Genomic DNA, 11,918 nt, shown 5'->3' on the forward strand with positions numbered 1-11,918 from the left:
ATTATTTATGAATATATATATAAATAAATGAACAAATAAATAAATGAACATAGGAGATTAACTCTGAACTAGTAGGGGAAAAAAATATTTTTTCTAGGCACTGTATTTTAATAAAACAATGTAATAGACCACAGGTCAAATATAACAGAATGTATACTGTAGATTACCTGGACCTGTCTTTGGAGGTTGAAATCTCCTGTCTCAACGTGGTGTCAACTTTCAATTTTTTTTGACACCAGTCCCTCAACCAAAGTGCAGACTAGACTTGTACTGTCCATTTTTGAAATTAATTAATGAATGAATAAGTACAAGATTTGCTGTGTAGACCTGATCAGAAAAAGGGGAGAGAGGAAAAACCTCACAAAGACATTTTAAAGGAAGAAGGGAAACCCAGGTGTTAGACTGTTTGACTGTTTGTCCATTTCTTTGCGTTCTGTATGTTCTAATGTGCATTGATTTGAAAGTGATTTTTGTATTTGCATTGCTCTTTGTACTGTGCGTTCCTGTTTGACATAAATACCGACCTGTGCTCTGTAAATGCTCTAAAGGTACAGAACTTTTAACCCTATCTGTTGAGAGAACTTGATGTTGTCATTGAAATTGGTGCTTCTAATCAACTGACCCAGAATAAATTGCTTACAGTTTTATTCAAAGTACTATACTGAAGTAGATTGACACTAAGTAGTTTGACTGTACTCGGTATTGCTTGCTTCAGTGTAATTTTCTTGCCATTTTCATAATATCAAAATGGAGTTACTTTTGAATCCAGCCTGTTTGACAAATCCACTTCTGAGATGGGAACATTAAGTGGGTTCAGACAGATGGAGCTTTTTAATTTGCAGTTCCTGGATAAGGAGACAGTTTACATATTATACATAATGCAAGAGTTACGGCTACATTTTGCATTAGTCGTCTTGAGCACAAGATGGCATTTAATGGCTATAATAATTCAAATCTGCAAATTAATATTCAGTAGCAATGAGCATCACAGTAGCAACCAGTGAAAACTCTGAATTTTCATAGTTGCCTGAGGACACCACGGCTGAAACCCTGTGTTCTTTCTCTTTCCACTGAATTAATAAGGACTACACTTTAGTGTTTCTCTTACACTGATTCCAATGTCCTGCAATATACAGTATGGTGTCTGCAAAAGTCATCTGACTTGAAGACATCAGTTTAGATCAGTGGTCTTCAATGTTTTTCAGGTCAAGCTAAGGGGTCAGCTGAAAGAGAGATGAAGCAGGGACCCCCACTGTCTACAGATTGTATAAAATTGTGTTGCAGATTAAACGTTTTCATAGATTTCATAGATAGCTTCACAGACTTGACAGCAATATCAATATCTTGGATTCATGTTAATGTATATTTTCTGACATTTAAGCACTTAAACCGTCAATACCTAGTAAACTTGACCTTTCACTCTGTACTTAGTCTGCTCTTTTTTCCCCTCTAATGAGCTTGTAGATCTGCTATTTTTGAGAATCCTTAGAATAGGAATGCTAGGGTTCAACTGGTTAATGTCTGAGGACCCCTTAGGGGTCCCGGACCCCATGTTTAAGACCCCTGGCTACTGTATCCCTGTCTAGCCGGTTAAAACACAGAGCATTGCTCCTTCATCTTCATCGCGCATTTGATGATGAGGAATCACAAATTAACATTTATGGCTGAGCCACACACAGCCAGTTGGCCTCTCTACCAGGAGATCAAAATGATGATTAATAATTCAACACCTGGGAATGCATAGTGTGGAACCATCCACGATAAAGGGATACGGGTGTGTTTTTTATATAAAAGGGTGGGTGATGGGTATTCTTTAACAGCTTCGCACTCTTGATTCCATAGTTCCCAACATGCTGCTGGTCACACAAACTCTTTGATCAGGGGTTGCCAGACAACAGTGTTGCATCTCCAGCAGTGAGACGTGCCTGCAAGGCAGCCACCGGGATTGAGGTAAATAAGCCTAAATGCATGTAGCCTACATTCTACATGACAGGCCCTCTCAAACAGCAGGGGATAAGAACCCGTCACACCTATTATCTTCTCCTATAGTTCTCCCTCAGCTTCCTCCATTCTAATTCTCCATACACACTCTCAAGTCACTCAAGAGGTAGGTATTTGTACATACTCTTTTCTGAACATACCGGTAATTGCTTATGTATGTGCATGTTGTTCCTCCGAACACTTATTCGTAAGGATAAGCTCTGTCTTTCTCTCCCTCTCCATCTCTTGTCAATCCTCTTCTCTCCCACAAGATGTGGTCTCTTAAGTGTAATTACGCAAGCTGCATACCTGCTGTGTATAGGCGTGAAAAGTAATGAGCATGACAAGATGTCTTATTTATGATCCCTATCTGTTCTAGGTAGGTCATTAACATTTCTAATTTCTTTTGGATCAGTTGTTCTTATCTATCTATCTATCTATCTATCTATCTATCTATCTATCTATCTATCTATCTATTCAAAGTGTATAGTATTGGATAGAACAAAGGCGTGATTAAAATTGTCTGATGTCAACATGTCATGAAGGAGACTAAATTACAGTTTTACTTTGAAATCAAATCCCCACAGTAACCTGCTTTTAAACTGGTCTTCCTTCAAAGACAGCCCATTAATTGGAGACAGCTGTTGAAGAAACCCATAAGAGATTAGTTTAGTCTCACCGTCACTGTAACTATGCAATTAGGCCTCTGCCCTGTTCTGGCCACTGCGTTTTGCCACTGCTGCAGTGAGACTGGATGTGTTCATATTAAGTGATGAAATTTATTATTCATCCCTGGCAATCAGCCACCTCTGTCATTTGAAATTGGAGCCCGTGAGGTTATGAAATTCCCATTACTGTGGTCAAGTCTTAATAAAAAGAGACATGAAGACACCATCAGCGTATGCACATCACAACGAGGATTTATTAATGCTTTAAAAAAAAATCAAAGTATTCTCCAGAGTTATTGGCAGACTTAAAACAGATGAGCCAAGCATGCTGTAAAACTTACACATACTGAGTAATGAGCTATACTCTATGTAACTAATTCAAAAGTGCTTTTCGGGTAGAAAAGAAAAAGTTCCAGTGCATTGGAACTTTTTCCCTAAATGGCGGTTGTAAGTTGCAACACATGTCGTTTTACTGTAAAGCTAATTATGTTGTCTGTGACATTCTGTAAAACTTAGCTAATTTAGATCCACTTAGATTTAATATAGCTACAGTACTTTAACTATAGTGCATCGTAATCACGAGTTTCATAATATCATTATTTATATAATAATGCAGCTGGTGCCTCTTGCATTCAAATGCATCCCAGTGGGCGTTTTGTGTGTGTGTGTGTGTGTGTGTGTGTGTGTGTGTGTATATGAGAGAGAGAGAGAGAGAGAGAGAATCAGGTTCACCTGTTGTTGGCTCTTGCAGCATTTCAGTTAATTTGCCTAAAACCATAATTACTGCACCACTCTCTCTGGGGGGATATTAGCAGTGAGATCCGCTGTATAAAGAATCTGTAGGCCTAACGTTATATAATTGAATGTCTGAACCTCATTTTCCACCCTCATTAAGATAGAAAGCCCAGATGAAAGCCCAGAATCATTCCAAGTGTATCCAAGTGTGGTATCAATTTGTGGGGCTTTTGGCTCCACAGAGCCCCAAAGCTGACATTTCAGGAGTCAGGCCCATAGTCACTATGTAATAATGCCAATGTGTATATAGAATGGTGTATATAGTAATCTATTATGTAGATATTTCCCCCCCAAGTTTATGATTTATTATTTTATCTTCTTAACAGATACACTGAATGTGTGTGGATTTTTATGTAGGACCACTCGCAGAAGCTTTGTCACAATCACTAAAAGAGTTTCTGAGCAATACAGTATAGATAAATATACCTCATTATACAGTATGTGATGTGTAAAGAATATTAAGTATCGGCTGACTTTGAGCAGAATGAAATTCCATATTACTCTACGTAACAAGGTCTTATCTTTTATAATAAAAAGATAAGACCACCATTTAATTAAACCATACCATATTAACTTAAAGCTGTGATATTATATCATTGTGCCTCTACTATACTTGTTCTTTTCCCCTTGCTATACTGAAAAATAAAATGTTATCTGATTCATTAACATATGTAATGGGGTTTAGATTAAACCAGCGTACGGTGGTTTGTTGTTGTATGTAACCCAAAATAGGCATAGCCTACCAGGGTTAATGTTGGTAACATGCATTTTTAATTACATCATTAATTGTGATATCAAATATTTCAGACAGTCTACATTTCCCAAAAGGAGAGGTACTGTAATTCAGTCTGACCTGAAGCAGGGATAAATCATATCCCCACCGGCTATAAAAGTGAATGACCAGAGTGGGGGTATCAAAAGCAGAGGTATGGATATCCCACTGCCACCCCGGCAAATCGAACCCTGCATCGTAGAATCAACCTCAATCAAAAGTTGTGAAAGCGTTGGCCATAACAGTTTAACCTACGTTCATGACTTGCCATAGACTGGCTTTATTTACATTAAATGCTATAACACATTTGATGGGAAAAGTTTGAGGTAGGTGAAAGTGTTTGCCAGGTCACAAGTCATTTAAACAAAGATACTGCAAGGTCTTTGAAAGACTTCAAATCAAGTGGCGTGTGCACATATCTATGCCTGCCTGCTTGTCTATACAGTACTGTAGGCCAAGAAGCATTAAAGCATTTCATGCAGCTTGTCATATCTCTGAATATCCATTGCTACGTTCAGAACTAGCTTGAAGCTGAGAAATGCCACTAATTCTATAATAGCCTAATGTCGTGGGCTTCCTACATAAAACACATTTACTTTTAAACATAATACATTTATCTTCAAAGATCCCACAGCTACTAATTATGGTTTCATAATTATATAAACAGAATTTCTTCTAATTTCTGTGGTTGATCAGATCAAATAAAGAAACCATGTTATCTGAAAATGCATTTCAGTTTTATGCATAATTTGGGACAACTAGCAGTAGCAGGGTGACTCATTAGTACATTTCATAGTCGGTATTCCCAGATAGCCCAGCCAGTTGCATCATAGTCTGACTCTGAAGACCCCAGCCTCTGATTCTTTGATGCTGTCTTTATTCCGCCTGAATTCCAATTTCTTGTACTTTAATTTCACTCGACAGCTGTTAAATACTAGCAAAATGCTTTGAGAATTCTATTTTCACCTTCAAAAATGATTTCTAAGCACATCAATTCAAATCCATTAAATCCAGCTTTGATTCCCTTGACAGTCCTGTGAATCGTCCTCGGAGTCACATGTAACGTTCCCATGTGATTACGATGCTCCTTGATCAATCCAAGTGAGTTGCTTCGTGATTGAGTGGCCCAGCTTTCTGGAGTCTGGGTGCCTGAAATGGTCCTTTATAGATTTGGTATTAAATATCCAGCATTCCACTGCCATCTGGAAGATGGCATTCACATTTTCAATTTCACCTCTCTGCCTCGTCTTGCCTCCAGATGAAGGTGGCAGCCTTGTTGCAGTGGTGAATTGTCTTTGAACCCATTCTAGGAAATACATCTCACAGCACTATAATGTATAGCCAAAGTGAGAGATATCGCTCCAATTGAGTGTGAATGAATTGAAGAAGGACAGGTTGAAGAAGGACGGGGTGTTGCAAGAGTGTATCCAACTTTGGAGCTTATATAAGCCTTAGAAAACGATAAACAAAGGATCTGAACACAAGGGAAATACACATTTCCTCGATTTCCCTAAATAACAGGAACTGGATTGGGTGCCGTAGGTCCATCTAGCCCTATCCATCACAGACGGTTTTAGGCCAGATAGGTGAGTGATAAGACTTGGAGGATACAGAGGTACAGCCAGAATTCATGCCTAAAGAAGCAGACTAAGCTGCTGTGACCTGCTTGCACAATGATTTTCAAAGGGAGTTCAGTCGAGGAGAGCATTGTTATGATGCACACATCTGCATAACGCCCTGTCAGAGACTAGAGTCAGATGGTATTGTGGATTACTTTATCGTATAGAAAGCAGCTTTTTGTCTTAGCCTGGATGAATACCAAGTGTTTGTGTTGTACCACAACATTCATCTTGGGGGATTTTCCACTTTCTGTGGTCCCTGTGTTGTGATTCATCAACTAGCTCTGTCAGAATGCACAGTGCATCTATTAGCAAACATAACTGTATAAACAGTGGCTCCAATGTTTATCGCAGTTCCCCCTGGGATGTTGTGGGTGAAAACTGCAGCAATATTAGACTTCAATACAAACAACACTTGACACAATCTTTTTTTGTAGCTGGGGCCATCCAAGAACATAATATGGCCCCTGCCGAGCTGACAGCACCTCTAGATTCAAGAAAGTAGTGTGCCACTCAGAAGGGATAGTTTCATTGTACATTTAAGTTTCAAAAGCAGGTAATTTCACTTTAGTCAGAGGGAATGGAAACAGCTTGACTTGGCAATATGGTGAAGGTTTAATAATGGAAACAGAGGTCTTGGGGGACGAGACTATTTCTCTGAGCAACAGAGAAAGTCCATTACCCTCTGTGTTTCTGTGCTTAATGCAACGTCTTATTTGTAATTGAAAATCAGAGCTGTATTATTGCATACAGATAAAAGAATCCCAGACACATCTCCCTCAATTGGTCTCCTCTGCTCTGCACCACTGTAAATATACTAAAAATAACATAGTTACCTCATATTATATAATGTATACTTTATCATAGACTTATTTCAAGTTTGACAATATTTATGAATTTGAAAATAATGGAGTTGATTAACTCCATTATTTACATAATGTCTCAAATACAGTACACTTGCATTTATCTTTTGAACATTATACCTCTCTTTCATAGTTAATAGTCCTCCACATTTGGAAACCCAAGGGTGTGATTAGTAATGAATTCATTAATTACTATAATGATGTGCAGCACAGATAGGTGACTTGCAGTAACATAACACTGTATTCTCCAGTAATGACCTGTCTAATTTGCATGGTTTCTCTTATGCCTTTGTAAAACTGGACAGGCATCATTACCTCAATTTACGGCATTATTTACAGCTGTACGTATATCTGCCACAGCGAACATATTCATCACTGAAAGTGACTTTGCATTATGCAGATTCTCCCTTGAGGAATGTTAGTATTAAACATCATGCTCATATGCAGCATCATGGTCGCCCAGAGGTGTGTGTGAAAAGTTCCATAATATTAAAAGCATTACAAAGAGCAGAGAGTTTTTCACTCCCACCTCCCTCATGAAAAATGTACGGCAGCATTTTCATTACTCCACTGAGCTAACTGAGTGTGACAACCCACAGAGCTGCAGCAACCGGGAGCATGGAAGCAGCACTACAAATAAAGCCTTCGGCCAGTCTCCGAGCAGGACATGGCTACCCCTGGTGCTTATGGGTGTATTCATCTCTACATTCCATTTGGATTTTTCCAAATGGTTGAAGGTGCCGCACACAAGCATGACACAGAGTTTTGCTTCAGCCAAATCCGCCCTCTCTGCTAATGCATGGGCACCGGGCAGCAATCAATTCGCTCCCTTTACAGTATGATGAATACAGCCCACGAGCTGTGACTTGGGGCAATATAGGCCATAAATAAAGCCATACATTTTCATGACTATACAAGACATATGGACATAACCCATGCTGTGGATACATAAAGAATTATTACATAGGCTGGTTTCGTTTCCTTATATTTCTTACCCTTTGAAAACAACATCACTACTGTAATACTGCACTATGGTGCCTTATGCATACAAACAGACAGACAGCCACAACTAGATAAGACGCTAAAAATATAAGGTTTTCGCCTTCACACATCCACAAAGAAATTACAATAGATATGAGAGACCTGATCATCTAGATCTGCTCTGTATTATCATTTTATTATCTTGGGGCTTGCCAACATACACACCTCAGTGTTCATTTACACTGAGTGCACAAATGGAACAGTTAAATTATCACTCAGGATTCTACTGTGTACTGCCTGTGCCTGCGTGTCAGAGAATCCTGTCTGTGTCATTTTGGTGTGTGCTCTATACACTGCTGAATCCAGGGCTTACATGATCCATGCTCTCTTTGCCAGCAGCAATGTCACCTCCTGACCCAGTCCGGTTTGATCCCGGGGTGTCATTGTGGGTCACCCTCGCTCCGTCCAGCTGTCTGATGAACAAACATATTCCCCAGCCTGGAGGAGCATCAGCCCATATTTTCTCCAGACACAACACGGCTATTATGACTTTGTTCTAGAAATTATGACCCTCAGCAGCAGTCACGACAATGGCAACTGAAACACAACAACAACAAAAACAACAACAACAAGACAAACGACAAGTGCTAGAGCGCGAGCAACAGTCTTTTTTTCATAGATGAAAGCAGCCTGTTCAAATTAGTGGCTGCTGCACTGTATAGTGTTACTCGGCACCATGGGAGATTTAAATAATTTCTGAGTCTGTGGAGGAGAGAGGGAGACAAGCTGACTATAATAACAGAGAGTTCTGTAACAAGGACTCCTCCAATGGAAATGTTTCTTGACTCCAGAAATACCCATATAACTGTATTCCTGCATGCCACAAATACCATCAAGTTCAGTGTGTGTGTGTGTGTGTGTGTGTGTGTGTGTGTGTGTGTGTGTGTGTGTGTGTGTGTGTGTGTGTGTGTGTGTGTGTGTGTGTGTGTGTGTGTGTGTGTGTGTGTGTGTGTGTGTGTGTGTGTTGTGTGTGCTGGTGGGGGGTATTTAAATTCCTGCAACAGCGGAAGAAGCCTAGAATAAGGTATAATTGGAATACAAAGCATGGCAGCAATATGAAGCATTGTTATATGGGGATAATGAATGTGCGCTGCAGACGTAATAAATCATTCGACCTCAGGACCTATGCAACCTAATTCTTTGCAAATGCATAGATATTAATATGCATGCACTGTGAATGGTTCATAAGAGAAATACAATTAATGCAATAGATATGTTTTTTTTTTTTTTAAATGTTCTATTCGTTTGTAATAGCAAACAGCAGATTCAAGAGGCTTCATTTGAATTCAAAAGGTCCACATTTTATCTCGCAAGTGTCATTTGAGACATTTAGCGACGAAGCACTGCGTGGGAGTGAGGCACAATCACCACTCAGTTATCTGAATAATTCTAATTAGGCTATTTTTAAAACCCCTTTTAACAGCTCATGGGGTGTTTACATCCTCTCTGAGTAAGAATCAGCTATCAGCAAGCATCACCATCATCACCAATGACACATTCACTTTCATTCACTCCTGTGTCAATTGCAAACAGCCAAGAGTGCCACCATTAATGAAAATATGAAAAATCGTAGTAGCCCAGTATTCAAGCATGTACTGTTTATGTATGTAACATGTTATATTTACATTTGATGTGACATTTTAAACAACCCAAGCAAACTAATTAATGAGCACTGAAGCACATGGCATTAATGTTGTTTTGCTCCACTGGACACAAGATAGCCCTTTCTAGTCAGCACACTCACCAGATTAAACCGTTATAGCCTATTACTGTACATCACTTGTGTATAGGATTTACATAATTTTCAATTTTGAGTGTCAGCTACGTATCAAAACGCAAATTGCAGACAGTACAAGTGGGCAATAAACCTCTCCTGTGTTTCACAGTAAACCTAACCCTAGATAGATCATGACCTCACTATCCTTCTCGAAATAGATAAATAAATAGGCCTACTTTGAATAAATAAATAAATACTTTAAATTAATGAATTTATAAATAAAAAGTGTTTTGTTTACTGTAGCAACAGCAGCGCATGAAAGATGATCGTTTCAGTCTGCCACGACCTTCTAGTAGTAGTAGCCTACCCTACAGAGCTTTTACGCCATCTAGCGATTATTAGTAGGTACGACAGACTATATGTCCCTGCAATTAATATCAAGTGCACTGCACTGAGTGGTAGGTGGTGGTGGAAAAAAGTACTCACAGTTCTTACTTAAGTAAAAGTATCAATACTGCAAGGTAGAAATACTCCATTACAAGTAAAAGTCCGAAATTCAAAATTCACTTCAGTAAAAGTACAAAAGTATTGGTACCAAAAGTAGAAAGTACTCATTATGCAGAATGTCCCATTTCACAAGTTTTCAAAAGTGTAAAATGTATTAAAATAATTTGAAAATAGCAGATCTACAATCTCACAATGCCTAGCATCAGACACATTGTGAGCTTGTAGATCGGCTATTTTCAAATGGCCGAAATGTATATAGGGTTGAAGTGGTTAATGTATGTTTTGTAATAATAATCAACATCTACAAAGTAACTAGTATTACGTTTTCATATAATTGTAGTGGATTAAAACTTTTAAATGTTGTACTTTTAATTTAAAAGTACAACATTTGCCTAAAAGTAGCCTACTGAAAATTGGAAATACTCCAGTAAAGTAAGAAATACCTCAAAATTGTACTTAAGTACAGTGCTTGAGTAAATGTACTTACTAATTACTTTACCACTGGCAGGTGTGTTACCAACGTGGTCAGGTTGCTCAGAGATGTCAGTAACTTGATCCAAAGGGCAAACAAAGACTCTGGACAACAAGGGAGGGCAACAACTCTGTTAGTGACTCTTTAAAACTACGTTGTGTGGAACTTCCACTGGATTATTATTATTATTTTAACTCTTTATGGCCCCCACGTAGGCCGAGCTATGAATGCCGTTTTGGGACCAACGCTGTCTTCGTCTGTACAACCATACAGAGTCAGACTGCTGAGTTCCAATGAGGCTGTTGGAGGAGGTAGGGCTAATAATGAATTATTGGTGCTTAAGCGCATGAACTTGCCCCGTGAGTGTGGAAACTATGATTTCCCTAGTTTACAAATCGGAGGAAACGGTGGCTTCATTAAATCCAACCCACAGGCCCGTCCACCCGCGGACCACGCACCACTGGCACCATTAAGACATGACGTTCCTCTGCTGGACCCATGCTCGGGCCAACTTAGTCTTGGGGCACAGGTGGATTTGGAAATCAAAGGTAGACCAAATTTCATTGATGTCCATCACGTGTCCTCTGGTTTATGGGTTCCTCCAAGCTACATGGAGACACCACAACCCCCATCACGGCAATCGGTGGCACTCGAGGTCGACGAAAAGACTTGGAACTCCAGAAGAATCCCAGATGCAGCCTTGAGGGCAAGCCTTGGTGGTAAAGTGGATACATGAATACACTCGCAAGTCGCAACTGCAATTTTATGCTCGGTACTCTTATAGCGCCACCAGGAGGCTGATTCTTGTAAAACACTTTAATTAAATATTGCTCTTACAGAAAATGGCAAAAGTAATGGCACCCTTTTTTCATTGGCCCTTTATAGCGCCAACAGGAGACCTGTGCTCAGAGGAGCACTTTTTCTAATATGTTACCATCTTTTCTACTCAGTCTGAAGGAGGGCTGTGGACAGTTAAGAAACCTGCCTACCAGTGACATCATCAATGGGAATCCATGCTAATAGAAACTACAGGCTTTCTATTCCTGGATAGTTAGCATGTTAATTTTTCTCATCCTATATTAAAATTGGCCTATATTAAAATCCTGCCTACCGATAATGTCACTGGTAGGCAGGTTTCTGAACTGTCCACATCCCTCTTCTGAGACACAGAGTGAGTAGACAAAAAATATACCATATTATAATGAGCATTAGTGAGGATCAATTATATGATGGTTGTAAATGGGTGAAGTGGTCCTTTAATGATCTCATAATAATATTAAGCTACAATCTGACAAGGTTGGACCAGTCCTGTAAAGGTGAGGCCAAAGTCATGCCGGATGCCAAACCTTGGTTCAACCGTGAAGTTCCAAAGTTTTTTCCTGGAAAACATCACTGGAGCTCAGGTAGGTGACAACATCCTTTTAATTGGCGTATTATTATGTTCTATCCATTATTTAGATGTCTCATCTTTTATTTAATTGTTT

The sequence above is a fragment of the Gymnoscopelus microlampas genome (genome assembly GCF_963454915.1).
Source record: "Gymnoscopelus microlampas genome assembly, chromosome: 13".
NCBI classification, from domain to species: domain Eukaryota; kingdom Metazoa; phylum Chordata; class Actinopteri; order Myctophiformes; family Myctophidae; genus Gymnoscopelus; species Gymnoscopelus microlampas.